This window comes from Taudactylus pleione, unplaced genomic scaffold (assembly GCF_031769625.1).
Source record: "Taudactylus pleione unplaced genomic scaffold, aTauple2 ptg001739l, whole genome shotgun sequence".
In the NCBI taxonomy this organism is placed as follows: domain Eukaryota; kingdom Metazoa; phylum Chordata; class Amphibia; order Anura; family Myobatrachidae; genus Taudactylus; species Taudactylus pleione.
Genome location: NW_028286136.1, coordinates 40,080 through 55,563, shown reverse-complemented (window position 1 = coordinate 55,563; position 15,484 = coordinate 40,080).

The following is a 15,484-nucleotide window of genomic DNA, read 5'->3' as shown; positions in this document are numbered from 1 at the left end:
TTTGCCGCTCGCATAGCTGTGGGTAACACCCACAGCTATAGCGAGTGGCCATGATAATGGTCCCAATGGTCAAGACCATCGCGACCATCGGCCTTGCGATGAGACCCTTGTGGTAGGGTCTCGTTCATCGCAAGCCCCAGAGAGCTTTCAGCTCTAACAGAGCCGGAAGCTCTCCACTGACGTGATGTCAGTGGGGCCGCCCCCAAACGGCAAGCGTTCCCCCGGGAACAACTCCGGTTGGGAAGCCACTCCCCTGCCCCGCCCACCAAAGGGGGTGAGCAGTCACTCAACATCGACAGCTCGCCCCCTTTGGAGCGAGACCCTGAGCGACGGATTGCCTGTCGCTAGCCGGGTCTCGCGCATGCGCACCATCGACCCGGCTGCAAGTGCTCTGCACTTGCGACCGGGTCTGGATCAGGACCTGAGTTCCATAGTCTGTGAGTCAGAGGTCATCATTGCAAAACACTGTCAGGGACATACTGTATAAATGATGGCACCAGGTACCTTTTGCTATTACAATCCCTCTTTAGTTCTACACAGTGCACTTTCTTTTGCAAACTGGACTCTATATCCTCTTTGCTTTAGGATACTTATGGCTATGAGGTTTGTCTCAATATCTGGTACATAAAGCACATCCTGCATTTCTGTAACTTTGGTCTAAGGGCCTGATTCAGAGTTGGGAATAGAGAGAGAGGTAGCACTTAACTGTGTACCTGGACAAACCATGTTGCAATGCAAGGAGTGTAAATACATAATTTTTTTGCATGTAGCGTACATACTGGCTGCTTTTGCATGTAGCCCACAAATACTGCACAGCTTTACTATTACTCTACAATTTACATGTCAGTTTGGACACACTCTTCGCAAATCTAAATCTCTCTGTACATTTTAAATCTGCCCAACCTGCAGTACAGCATGGTTTTACCAAGATGATCAGTTTAGAGAGATATCTCTCTCTATTCCCAACTCTGAATCAGGCCCTAATGATGGGTACACACTGGGCGATTAAAGTGGACGACTGAACGATAACGATATCGTTATCGTTCAGTCGTCCATTTTATCGTCCATTTTTATCACAAAAGCCATGAACGATAACGACGACGCGCTTTCCTGCAGGTCGTTCGTCATCATCGTTCATCGGGTCAATATGCAGGCCAACCTGACGATGTTGTCAGGTTGCCCAGCGGTGCGCGATATCGTTAATGATATCGTTCAGTGGATGTGCTCAATGACATGAACGACATTGAGCACATCCTGCCGGGGACACACTAGACGATATCGCTCAGGGAGCATATCGTCTAGTGTGTATGCACCATATGTGTCTATTTTCAAAAGCGGTGCACTAAACCTGTTTCTGTGACATGACGCTATCGCTCTACACCTTGACAAGTTGTCGATGAATTTCCGCTGCTGATGTGCCCTATAGCTGAAGAAATCTGATCACAGTATGCACTGCAATTTTTGACTATGTTTCCTCCAGCCCCGCCATCTTACAGCTGATGTCGAGACAGTATGACTGATATGAGGCGCAGTCTGATGGCCGTGAGGGAAATCAGTGATCTACCTGCTCTGGCCTGGTGGGAAATTAGAATGAAATCGAGAACATTACGCAAGTGAGAGGTCTCGTTACCTTATTTATTGGACCACCGTCTTTTATCATGATATCAGGAAGTCCATAGTGATTACATATAAATCCAACCAAAATGAGAAATCAATAAAATTTGTTGGAAAATACTGATCACCATGTGAATGATAAAGAAAAGAGGAATGAACAGGTCTGATGTGCAACATTTTTATCAATTGGCAAATCCAAATAACAAATTAAACTTTCATTTACAATACAGAAATCACATACTGTATAAAATAAGTACTTACAATCCCCATTTTAAAATGTGAATGATGTCAATACATATCTAATAGCTAAAAGTTGCAGTGAGCAACAATATTTGAGGATGGATCCTGGGCTGAAGATACTGCCACTTGATAGACCCATTTATCAACGAGTTTTATCAAACGCAACAAGTTTTAAAACTCGTTGCCTATGACAAATGGTGCTCCAGCCAACAGCTCCCAACTGCCATTTTTCAAACAGATTACAGTTAGTAGCTGATTGGCTGGAGAATAATTTAAAAAGATGGTGGAGATTCCACCCTGGAAGACACTGATCAAAAGATGCAGCTAAAAAGATGTCAGAGAGGAATTTATTAAGGCCTGGAGCTGCAGAGGGCAATGGAAAAAAAAAAGAGCTAATAAACACTTTGGCCTCTGCTTACTCAGGTGAAGATGTCTTTGGTTCTCTTGCCCACTAAACCTCCAGAGTGGTACCCAGCTTTATGCTCGTTTGACTGTTAGGGTGGTATTCCATTATATAGGCCTAGGCCACCATTGTCATTAGGCAAGGTCTGTTAGGATGGGTATTAAGCCTTTGTGGTCAGGCGTTAGGCTTGTTTATCATAAATCTCTTGAAAGAGAGTTCCGCAAGCTACTATGTCACCATTAACCATTAAGGTATTTGGTCTGCTGTCATTTCCCTGCACAAAGCTAAGGGGGACATTTATCACAGCTTGGAGAGAGGCGCAGGAGCTGATTGGTTGGTCTTTTATCTCTCTCCACTTTGTCTCTCTTCAAGCTTTGATCTATCTTCCCCTTAGCCTGTTATACATCCCTTGGACATTAGGCCTGGCCTCCACATTGAAGGCCCATCATATACAGTAGTTTGGCTGTGCTCTTATCCCTTTTTCCATAAAAACCAGACAGCTTCCATATGTATACAGTTAGTCAAAGGGTTATTACTCATTGTAGGCCTAGTCAGTTGCCAATAGAAATCTATCTGTGTCCCTCTGCAAATAGGTATCAATTAAATCAGACCCTAAAATAAGGTAATCTTTTTAGTCCATTCCTATTTTGTATGTCATTGCTTGTTTTCTGCCTGTATACTGTTTGCTTGACTTTTTTTTTTGCAGTTGTATCTTTTTCCCTGTATTGCGTTTTACTGTGCTGTAGAGAGTTGAGGTGGTGCAATACACCAAGTCATAGTTTGTTAGTTGCATGGTTTGTCTGGCCACATAGTTGTTGGGGTCAGCGCACCTTTTTAGACTAGTGTGGGTGGTATACTGTATTGCAGCAAAGAGAATACAATGTATACCTGAGTGAATAGCTCTCCTCATTGTTCAGTTTGTCCTTTGTTAGGCCCCCCCATATACATGTAAGTAAGGTGGACGTGGCTGGTTCTACCTAGGAACAGCCACCTACAGCCCCTCGTTCCATGGCCAGAGCAAGTGCATAGAGGTGTGTGTCTGTAGTCTCATCCAAGCTGCTCACTCTGTACACACTAAATGGCTCAATGAGTTGAGTTTATACAGGAAATAGGGCTCTGTAATTGGTCATATCACTACAAAGCATGATTGCTAAACTCTTGTCCATCCTACACTACACTTTTGTAACTTGCAGTTTCTGACTTGAAAATAAAAATGTGGGGAGACAAATTGGCGCTGTAATTCAAAAGACTTCAGCCGATCCACACCAAAATGACCTGTCCCTCCAGGTCTAACAGGTAATCAACAACAAATTGATAAGTTTGAAGCCCAGGCACTGTCTTTTGCATACCAAGGGAAGTACTGTAGAAAAATACTTCTATCTCCAGATGTAGCCTGTATTACTTTTCCTTATGCTGTACTGTAGGTGTTCTATATGGTGTCTTTTTCTTTATACTCGTCTAGTCCGAATAGTTTGTACATACATGAAAATAGACAAAATACTGAAATGTGTAGCTTCTTCAAGACACAATCATTAATCTCTAGAACAGATAAACTTGGCTCTTTCAGTGGGGAGAGGGTAAAACCCGTATATACACATTTTATATATCCCAAGGAAGATCAGTAATTACTTTGTTCATAACGTCATGATAGAAGACACGCGTGACTTACACTCTAAAGGTGCAAGCTTAAGCTTGTAGCGGTATCATTTAGGGGGAAAAGAACTGATATGTACCCCCAAAATCCTCTAAATGTCCAGGTAACGCACCAAACTTACACAGGTCTGGTGCAAGCCCAAGCTGCAGGGCCGTAGCTAGGGTAGTGCGGCTGGTGCCATCGCATAGGGCACCACAGGTCAGGGGGCGCTGTTTGGGCCTGTCAAATTTCTGTTTATTATCATTCTTGCTTGTAGCTTCCTCTTATTTCATCCCCAGCATCTCCTGGCCTCTCCTATCTCTTCCCTGGCCCTTCCCCATGAAGCCATGGCCCTTTTTTTGGTGCATTATGTCCCTTTGAAAAATGAGGGGGGCGCCAATGCTCTTTCTGGCGCAGGGCACCAAAAAGTCTAGTTACGGCTCTGCCAAGCTTGTAAAGGTTTCTTTATTTCTAAGGGAGGTGTTTCTAAATTGTAGATAAAGAAAAGACACTTGATCCACCAGAAAATAGACAGTAATACATGCGTACTCATGCTCAGTACGGTGTAGTAAATCGCATATGGGTATCTTTAAATGTCCCGCCAGGCAAAAATAGATCCTTGATTCCAGACTTATAGGTAACACATACATTTATTATCTTATAATAAATTCACGGAGCACCACATTGAATGAGTGAAAGTACATAAATTTATATATACAAAGTTTTAGCATCAAAAAACTATAACATTTTGAAACAATGCAGCAATGTACTGAGGTGGGGAATTGCACTGGGACAAACAATAAGGAATGTGCATGAAAAAGGTAATAGATACAGTAGGTGCCGGCTCCTATACCGGCTCCACATACCTCTTGCCACAGGGGACAGTGCAGGGTTCCCTTCCCTGTGGAGCCTCCAAAACCAACGAGTTTCCAGATGAATAATCTCTTTATCAAGGTGTGTAGGTCTAAATGCAGGGATCCCATATAAATAGCGCTCGTCAAAATTGTCCGTATGACATCACTTCCAGTTCCGGTTCGCGGGTCTAAACCTTCAAGCTACTTATTTATCATATGTTCTTACTTCTAGTGGATACCGGACAGTGGGTCTGATTCAGAGCTGGACGCTATTTGCGGACACTCGTTCAGAAAAAGGGGCTGGCTATTTAAATTGAGCGCTCGCTCTTTGCGGTCTGTTGACGCCTCTATGTCTGAACGAGCGTCCGAAACATGCGCTCGCTATTTTGTAAAGACGCTCCCTGGCCGCTCGCATCATACGTCATATCCACTATTTATTAGATTAATTGAGTACATTGAAAGGTGTATGAACTGCTCGCTATTCTTGTGGTAGCATTTTCCTACCGCAATCATGCGAGCAGTTCAGGCTAAAGGACAACCAAGTGACGTGGTCGATGACGCTGCTTTGTTAATTATGCACACCCTTAAAACGCCCGTTTTGACCGTTTGGCATGCCTGCGTTCGGATCTCCACTCCCCGTTTTAAAGCACCTTCCCCTGTTGCCACCCACAAACACCTCATTCTGTCACTCAAATTAGCAGGCACTCGCTATTTTGCGAGCACACGATTTCCGACCGCACTGACTGGTTGGTGCATACGCATTACAACTCATATGCATGCGCAGATGTGCGAACATCACTCGGAGCGAACGAGCGGCCGCTTAAGAGCAGCAGCTTACCAGCATCTCTGAATCATGCCCAGTGTCCTAGGGTGAAGTGACCACAGACACCCGGACAATTTAGACGAGCGCTATTTATATGGGACCCCTGCATTTAGACCTCGGCGGCTGGGGCGGGCTGCAGGACTCAAGCCCCATCAACAGGCCCGGGAAAATAGCACCCACTCCCCCCCTCTCCACACCCCTGCTTAGCAGCTTGTGGCATTGCGTGTCCCCAACCTCCCGACTGCCCGTGAAACACTTCAGCCCGCAGATGGAACACCGGGACAGTGCCCCAAAAACAGGACTGTCCCACTGAAGTCAGGATGGTTAGGAGGACTGCACCCTCTTTGGGGTGGCGCCTTTGTTTGACTGCACTGGTCGAACACCCCAAGAGCCGGCCCTGCACTATTGTGTTATGAGCATCCAAATTTATCAGTGAAATAAATCTAAATGCATTTTTGGTGAACCCACTAAGATTTCCTGGCACCATGACCTATATAAAACCCCAATTAATTTAGAAAGCCTTGGGGCTTAGTTATATCACTGTACAGCTCCATATCACGTAAATAAACTTAATGATCCTAACACAACCACCGAGTAAGCCAAAGTCGTTAAGATGTTTAGTACTAAATCACTAGGACCAGATGGTCTACTGACCAGCTATCATGAATCTTTTTCTGCTTTTATTGACATAATGACTTTTTCTGAAATGTTCAGTTTCTAAGTGTTGAAATAATTTGGGAAGAAAAAAACTTGCTCACTGTAAACCATGTATGAAACCATGTTATTGTGTTTTGATCTTTAATATGTCATACGGATATTCATAATTTGTATAAATTCTTTACAAACAATTCTAACATATCCAAGATTATACTTTATGGTGTTTGTTCTCAAACAATAATCTGCAGTATCAGACTTTTAATTGTAGCTACAGTATTGTTAATGTCATACTTTTTAAAGCACAGCAATGTATGGAGAAACCTTTAATGAAGAGAAATATGGAGTTTTAGTGATAACCCGCTAATAAACTAAAGGGGTATATTTACTAAAGGTTTTTAGAAGTAAATATGTTGCCCATAGTAACCAATCAGATTATAGCTATTATCTTCTTGAAGGTCCTAGACAAATGATAAGTATAGATGGACTCAGCTAGTTTGTTGCTCCATACGCCATGCGCCATGCATCTCGTGCCTCACACTACGCCTTGAGTTGCGCCACACAAAATGTTTCATAACGGAACGTAGCGTAGCACTGGAAAAAAGTCATAATGTGTAATACAACTTTTTGTCCACCAGGTGTCACTTTTCCTAAACTACACAGCACATGCGTCAGATTTCCAATGCATTTTCTGTATCACCGCCCGATGATTGGCTGACAGAAGAAGTGATTCGGTACACTATATTACAGCGTTTTTCTCATGGAATCAGGGCTGTAGAAGAATGGCTGATAAAGTTTTAAATCATTAAGTGTGTGAGTCCTGTACTTTTAATAAAAATATTTCACAAGCACGCATGCACGCACAGCTTTTAATAAGGCGGGATAAATATTCGTTAATGCTCCCCAGCCATCATTCGCTTCTGTTCAATGCCGCCAAATTCAATACATTGTCCAGAACAACACATTTTCTGTCATTTCTACAGGTATCTCAGTTGACCAAAAATTCGCACTCTCAGCATTGCATACAGTCCAAGCAATTGAAGTTCAGTATTCTTATCAAAGCCAACAGAACTCAATACATTGTCTACAACTTCATACCACCTGGAATTTCTATGCTACTTTATGCCACAGTACTGCTGATGCACTGTGGCATAAGTGCCCTGCTAGTCGCGCTACGCTGTGGTGTATTGAGTCTCATAGTACTGCGCATGCCCAGTGGAGCTGATCGGGAGTGACACAGTACATCAGCACTAGACTGATGTACTGCGTGCTGTACACAACAGGTGTGACTGTGGGCTAGAGGTTTGGTGAGGGGCTTGCAAGAGTTGGTGTCCCAGGCTTGAGAACTGGTAAGGGACATTTTTTTTTTAAATCTTCACTACAGGACTTGGTGGTGGGTGAGTCCTGTTATTTATACAGGTATCTCAGTTGACCAAAAAGACGCACTCCCAGCATTGCATATAGACCGAGCAATTGAAGTTCAGTATTCCTATCAAAGCCAACGAACTGAATACATTGTCCACAACTTCATACCACCTGGTATTTCTATGCTATTTTATGCCACTGTACTGCTCATGCACTGTATGCTCAAGAAAGTGGTGTGCGGCTCTCCATACAGTACGACAAGCACTGTGCAAGGCGTTCACCAAACCTCTAGCTCACATGCCAGCCATATCAAGAAACACACCTGTCGTGTATGTGATGTGATGTCTGTGAATTACAGCAGACAATGTGTACAATGTCAATAGCAGGCTCATCTTTGTGCACTCCACCCACCCGCTGCTGTTTTTAATAATAAAAAAATGCCTCTTCCTTTCAAAATATTATGATAGTACATGTAAACACAGTTCCCCACCATTAGAGAATAATTCATCCCGTCTCATTGAAAGCTGTGCGTGTGTCTAATTAATGTACAGTATCAGTTATACCATCATAAGAACATGGCAATTACACTACTGTACAGTTATGTATGTGTACTGATTTGTATCCCGTTCTAAGAGCTTATGTGATATTAAAAAGATGCATAATGCAAATACACTGCATGAATGTGATATACATCCAATATAACAGTATGGTATTCAGCAGTACAAATTACATCAGTGGAGCACTCGCAACCCAGTGGTTAAGCAGTGTATTACATGCTGTGGCTTATCTTTTGTTGTAGAATAACACGGTACGCCAAAGTACAGCCATCACGTAACATTCCATGGCACGACACAGAGGCCTGAATGGTGCGCTATGAGCAACAAACTAGCTGGGCCCATCTGTTGAAGCTGATTGGTTGCTATGGACAGCAACTCCATTCTTCAGTAAATATACCCCTAAGAATCTAAGCTTATATATTATTGAGCTAAATACATAATCTGTCCTGAATACTGTCTAATCTTTTGCATAAATGTACATATGTAATGCTGTACAAAGTGAGGAGGACCAGGGCCGTAACTAGGGTGGTGCGACCTGTGCCATGGCACAGGACACCACAGGGCAAGGGGCGCTCTTTGAGTTGAGTCTGACAAGTTTCCTGTTTGTTATCATTCTCACTTGTAGCTTCCTCTTCTTTTATCTTCTGGCCTCCCTTATCTCTTCCCTGGCCCTTCCCCATGAGGCCATGGCCTTTTTTTGGGTGCACTATCTTACATCCCTATTTTAAAAATGAAGGGAGGGTGCCAAAGCTCTTTCTGGCAATTTTTTTTTTTTTGGCTTGTAATATGGAACGTCTAGAACCCAAAAAGAAAAACATTGCCTACCCATTTTATAAACAAAGTAGTTTTATAAGAAGAATATTTTATGCAATTATTATAAACTCCCTATTGGCAGATGCGAGGTTGCATGACCCCCACCAAAATACTTAAAGAAACAAACTGTAAACTAAAATAAATAACACAGACACAGCGAAATGCCATTAAAATTGGTCAACTATTTTATTAAAGTTAAACAATCAAATCAGTATGGTTGCAGACAGAAAGAACGGCCAGCTGCTCAATGACATTACGTCTTAAGCCAATACTAATGTCCACGACACGTGAGTAACTGAGCGAATTGCCCATTACCAATAAAATTTCTCAGGCTCCAACTCTCCCACCAATACACTATAACAGGGCAGGCCAGTCAGCCAGTGCCCCTGCCCCCCAGCAGGGAAGGTCAGACTAATACATTGGTATAGAGCGCACTTCAATACAGCCGCACAATACCCACTGGATTGCCGTTCTTTCCCACCACAACCGGTGACCAACTCAAAGCCAATACCGCCACCATACCCTAAACTACCTGATCTACAATACTAAACAAGTCCTCCAAAAACAAAACAATTCCCTCTTCAGTAAGGTGAACCCCATCATGTCTAAAAAGATGCAAGTCTTAAAAGTATATAGATGAATGATGAACCTCGAGACCCCCAAACTCCAGAACCATCCTGCTTACCAGGGCATTCATCTTACGCCTGGCTTTGTCCATGACCATTCCTGGCATATTGCAATGCTATGACCTCATTGGTATAATATGCGATCACACCAACACACACGAGGGCCACTGCCCCATGACTATCTCTAAATCCGGCACCATTTCATGCCGCAGCTCTAGAGAGGACACGGATCCCATTTCATTGCCCCCAAATGCACCAGCAATACCACTGGACTAGCAAATGATCACAGATTCAACTCCAAAACTGGTAACAACTCCTTCCATCTCGTGCTTGTGGGCCCCAACCATTGAACCAGACCAAAAGCTGTAAACAAATTAACATAGCTGGCAGCTGGAAATCTAGAAGCCCAGTACACAAAGGAATCCAGTGAGTCAAGAGTCCCTCCTGCAATAAACAAGATACAAATAGGTAAAGGCTGAAAATTAAAATTCCCCAACTTAAGAATAACCCTGACTAACTAAACCTAACTAAATGAGTGTGGGGGGGATGACTTGGCCCGAGGTAAAAACCTGAAAAATCTGGATGAACAGCATGAGCCAATAGTGCTTATGGATTTCAGGAAAAAAAACAGGGCAAAATCCCTCAGGACCTCCACCGGCAAAACCGTGATGAGTGGCAACCTGGCAAATTCGAGAAGCGAATCGGGAAGGAGGCATGCCCCACCAACTAGACAAGCCCCGATAAAATTCTTTAGCAAGCAAATGTAAAAATGGGGAGGAACTATCTAGTCAGTAAAGCAAACCTTTCACCCGAGTCGCCGGTCCGCTCTTCCCTCCATCCCTCCATCCAAAATCACGCAAACAGGAAACCAAGCATCCCAAAAACATTTCAAACCTACCAAACAACCCCCACCAGCAACCACTAATACCCACACATTAACACGCATACAGCTGATAAACATTGGATTTCCAGCAGCTGAGAGTTTTAATCTCAGCTGCTGAAAAACCCAAAGAAGCCGCTGCAGTAGTCGCACTGTTTCAGAATGAATGTGTACTGAAATCACACGAAGGTAATCCCAATATCCGAATGTACCGCTAGAAAACCCATATGAATTGATACACTGTCATTGGTGACCCATCCAGTTGCATCAATCAGGTGCCGTCACCGTGAGGTCGAGATCATAGATATTCCCGAGCAAGGGCTACCAGGCAAGTCCTCGCATCCGGGCAGGTCACCAAGGTCACCCAGCACCCCCTGACCCAACTGATCCATCTTAGACAGCTTGACTCTACAGAGAACCAATTCAGAAATGACTACCTGAGAGAACACCAGCATGGAAATGATTGATGACGCGACCAACTCGCCGATGCAAAAGGCTCTGTGAAAAGCCATTGTGAAGGCAAGTCAGAACAAGATGTATTCATGCAAGGACTCGCAAATGGAGGGAACAATGGACATCAAATTAACTAACATGTCATTTGAAATAGGACGTCTATGGTCATCCGGAACAGGGGTGACACGTGCCCATCCCATACAAAATATCAGAACCAAAAAACCCTTGGTGAAGTAGTAACTGCCACGCAAAACTAAGGAAAAAAGAGATGTCTGCCAGTTTCTGTGCAACTACTGCCCTAGACTTACCCGCCGTATAAAGACCCTACAAAAAAGACAGCAGGAGCTTATGCAAGGGCTTACCTTCATTTCAATTGCGCAAAATACAAGTAGACTACTGGTTCCAAGAGGCACGATACGTCCTTTATGTTCCTGGAGCCAACTACTGACATGTAACACCTTCTATCCCTGCAATATAACCTGCCAACAATGAGATGGGCAAACGTCACCAATTAGAGACCTCATCGTAGCGTCTCCAAGCCGTACCTTGAACCGTACGGAAGATACCATGGAGCAAGTGGAGATATCTCACTAAATTCATGGACTCCTCCGGACAGGGCTCCAAATAATAAGCTGCAAACAATTATTGTAGGAACAAAATTCCTCCTCACCTTCTTGGATGTCAATGCGAAGACATACACATATTTGCCCTGTTTGATGCGTTCCCGCATGCATGGCCTAAGGCCCTGTAGCACTGCCGTATTAGCGCAGCGAACTACAGCGCTAGGGCTCCTCCTGTGCCGCAGAGAGTGCTTACCTTTCTTACGTGACCTCCAATGATGCTTTCGCTTCGCATGCTCACCGCTGCTCTCACCATACCACCCTCTGAACTTGAAACATAATCCAACTGCCCTAGCAACCAATCCGATTCAGTCTCACCTGATGACATGGAAGCTGCACCATCACCGGTCCTAGCCGAGGACTCCTCCATAATTTCACGCTCGCTCAGCTTTTCGAACCCTGCAACAGAAGGAGATGACACAGGAGACAACGATGCGAGCCGCGGAACATTGTGTATCTATAGGCTCCCTAATAACCCCCCAATAAGTTGCAGAAACATTGGGGATGAATGTAGTAGTGTCCGATTAGCCCTACTAACACTATTTGGAGTGCATAAGTTCGCATAATTGCCACTAATTAGCGATTTTGCACAAGTGGTGAAGAATGGCATAAAGCAGTATTGTTTGGTTAAAATAAGTAGTCCTGTCAAATTTTTTGCGGATCTCGTCTTTTTGCTTCTAATTTAATACGGGCCTTAGCTGAAGACTGCTGACGGCGGGCAGCAGGCTACAGAGAGATGACCCCAACCAGACTCCCACTGCCCCCCACCCACGGTGTGCCTCATACTAGTCCCGGCAGTGCAATGATCTCTAGCCTCCCCAGGGCCAGACAGATCACCCGCATTCAGACCCCACACCATTCGCGTGCCTGCTGCTATGAGCCTCATCGGAGCCAGAAGAGGGACACAAGTCAGAGGATGACACATCCCTCTACCGCCGACCCCCACGTCTTGTCCCGGGAGAACCCCCCACCTTGACGCCCGCTGGGGCAGCCGCCACAGGTGTCGCCACCGGGAGCATGCCAGTGGCCAGCTAAGCTGCATATTGCTGGTCACCAGCGATGAAGGAGATCCTTCTCTCACCGTCCAGGTACCACGCCGGAGAGCCTGCTTGGTGTCCAGGATGGGCACACATTACCGCAAACAGGGAAGGTAAGAAAACAAAAGAAATGGGGAAATGCACTAGGAAAGGAAGGAAGGAATAGACAGAGGAACGAAGGAGAGGAAAAGAAAAGCAGTAGAACAGGAGATAATAGAAAGGAAAAAGAAAATGAAAGAGAATAGAGAATAAAGTATACTTTATTTAGCAACAAAGCAAACAGCACCTTCTCTCACTGATCATAGAAAAAAGAGGCTGATCCTATTTACTGTACCCCACAAAATGTCTGACAAGCCCACCTAAACCCGCCCCTAGCTAACCTTATAGCTAGTCTCCTAAAAAACTTAACCCTAGCTTCCCCTGAGTGATGGTCAGCAACCCCCAGATTGTAAACTCCTAGAAGCAGGGACCCCTCCCCACTTTCTCACACCCTTCTTCTCTAGCACTTCTATGACAGCCTTCACATTCCCAGCTGTATTGTGTATGGAGAATTGTGTTGCTAATTGTTACTTGTGCTCTGTTTATAATTTGGTTACTGCATTGCAATGTAATGTTCTGTGTACCCTTTACTGTATGTACGGCGCTGCGGACCACTTGTGGCGCCCTATAAATAAAATTTAATAATAATAATAACCCCATCCTCCCTCGGTGTTTAAACTTGCTTGCGCTTATTCAAGCATGCGCTCGTCATTACCTACTGTATAATAAAACAAATGCAAAAGGATAGAATGGTGAGATTGTGCCACCACTGACTTGCTTTACTTTTATTCTTGTATAAAGTCCTGGGAATGCGTCACCTACACATTATATGATGAATATTTGGGCCTTCTGAGAATACAAAGGCATTCCATGGCACAGGCTAAATTCAGCTTGATGACCTGCCAGTACACAGATACCCACAGAAAACTCCCCTGGAACACAAAAAAGACTGTCATTTTATGTGGGCATAAAATGCAAGAATCTCATTGGTATTTATCAAACCTTCTAAAGACAACAAGTGCAGGTGTTGCCCATAGCAACCAATCAGATTGTAGCTATCTTTTTGTAGAATGTATTAGGTAAATGATAGCAACAATTTGATTGGTTGCTATAGTGAACAGCTCTTCTTGTCCTTAATAGATAAGGTGATAAATTTCCCCCTCAGTTACCACATATGAAAATATGATAAGCCACCCCCAAATCCAGGCTTACTTCAGTATGTATATATACATAGCCTCACAAGTCAGTCCCAATTTGAAGAGACTTTCCGGCGTCCTTGCCTTGACAACATAAACTTACAAATGATCATGTAGATTTCAACATACAGCTGACATAAGCTGGGTACTCACTGATGGATATATTGTTTGTTCGATAAATGAACAATATATTGTGAGTGCATCATCGGCTGTAAACACCCGTGTGTGAAAGACGTTGGCTCTGCAGCACAGCAGATACCGATATATCTGAAAAATATACCGGTATGGCTGGCCGTGTGTACGGGCGACCCGCCGCCCACCCGTACACTGGCTTCAGGGACCGCCGACCCTTACATCACAACTGGGAGGGCAAATTTAAAGGCCCTTCCAGTTGTGATGTTACGCCATAAAGCTTACAAATTGGCCGCTCGGACAGCGGATCAGTCTGCTGACCAAATTGTTTTTAAGTGTGTACCCAGCATTAATCAAAAGTCGACTCAATATCAAAATTAAATATTGTAAAAGAAAAAAATGGAGGTTCATTGTACAACATCCCCATGACTGTTGATTGGGCCAATGGGTCTCATGCACTAAGGGCTCGATTCAGACCCGCTCGCTAGATGCGTTCGCACACACCCAGTGTATGCAAATCCAACAAAGGCAGGCGATCGCACGGCAAGGCATTAGCACGCCCACTATGTCTTGGCGTGCAATCGTGGTGTGTATGCAGATGCCTATTAGCATCTCTTAAGACACCCACAAAAGCACGTCATCTCCAGGAAGTGTATGCAGCTATCGGTACCATCGAGTACCATCGGATACGATCGTAGCACTTGTGGTTGACCATATCCTACCGCAAGCACTGCGAGTGCTTCAGTGTCAAATACAACCAAGTGACATGTACTATGACGCTCTGTAATAATTATGCATGCCTCTGAAATGGCATTGAGGCGCCAAGGCACGCCTGCGTTCGCACCACCGCTCCCACGTTTCCATCAACCAACCCATTACCACCCACAAACACCTTGTCTTGTCACTCAGTCAAGCGAGCTGTCTATGTGCAGTGAGCAAAAGCTTCCCGATCGCCTGGACTAGCTCACCCACGAGCACTGCGATGCGTATGCATGCACACATTGTGAACCATCGGCAGCTACGAGCGAACGCAGCCTAGCGAGCAGGTCTGAATCGGGCCCTGAGTTTTAAAATGTGTCCAAAGATCTTTTATAACATAAAAAGGTCATACAATATAATAATGTAAGGTACAGTATATGCCGAGGGAAATTTTTTAAGTTTTTTTTGTTGTTGAAAATGTTATTCCATAGAGCTTCATTAGACCAGGAACATATGTTATACTATTGAAGACTTGCTTCTGAATAGTTTTGCATTTCTATATATTACATGAAGTAATTTTGCCAATTTACAAACCATATTTGTTTAAAAAAGACAAAACATTTTTTCCCCCGCACATTGTGTCCAATATTGTACATTAACAGGTGTATCATGGTCCGTTTTTGATTCACAAATGTTTAGCTTCTGAAAACATTCCCTTATCTCCTGGCTAATCAAGTGCCATGATGAACTGTTATTTGAAAGTAGCTTTTCAATGATGTGTTAAGTTAAGTGCACAGCTGCAAAGAGAATGAATCCCTTGTTCGTAGGAAGGCAGAATTATTCTTA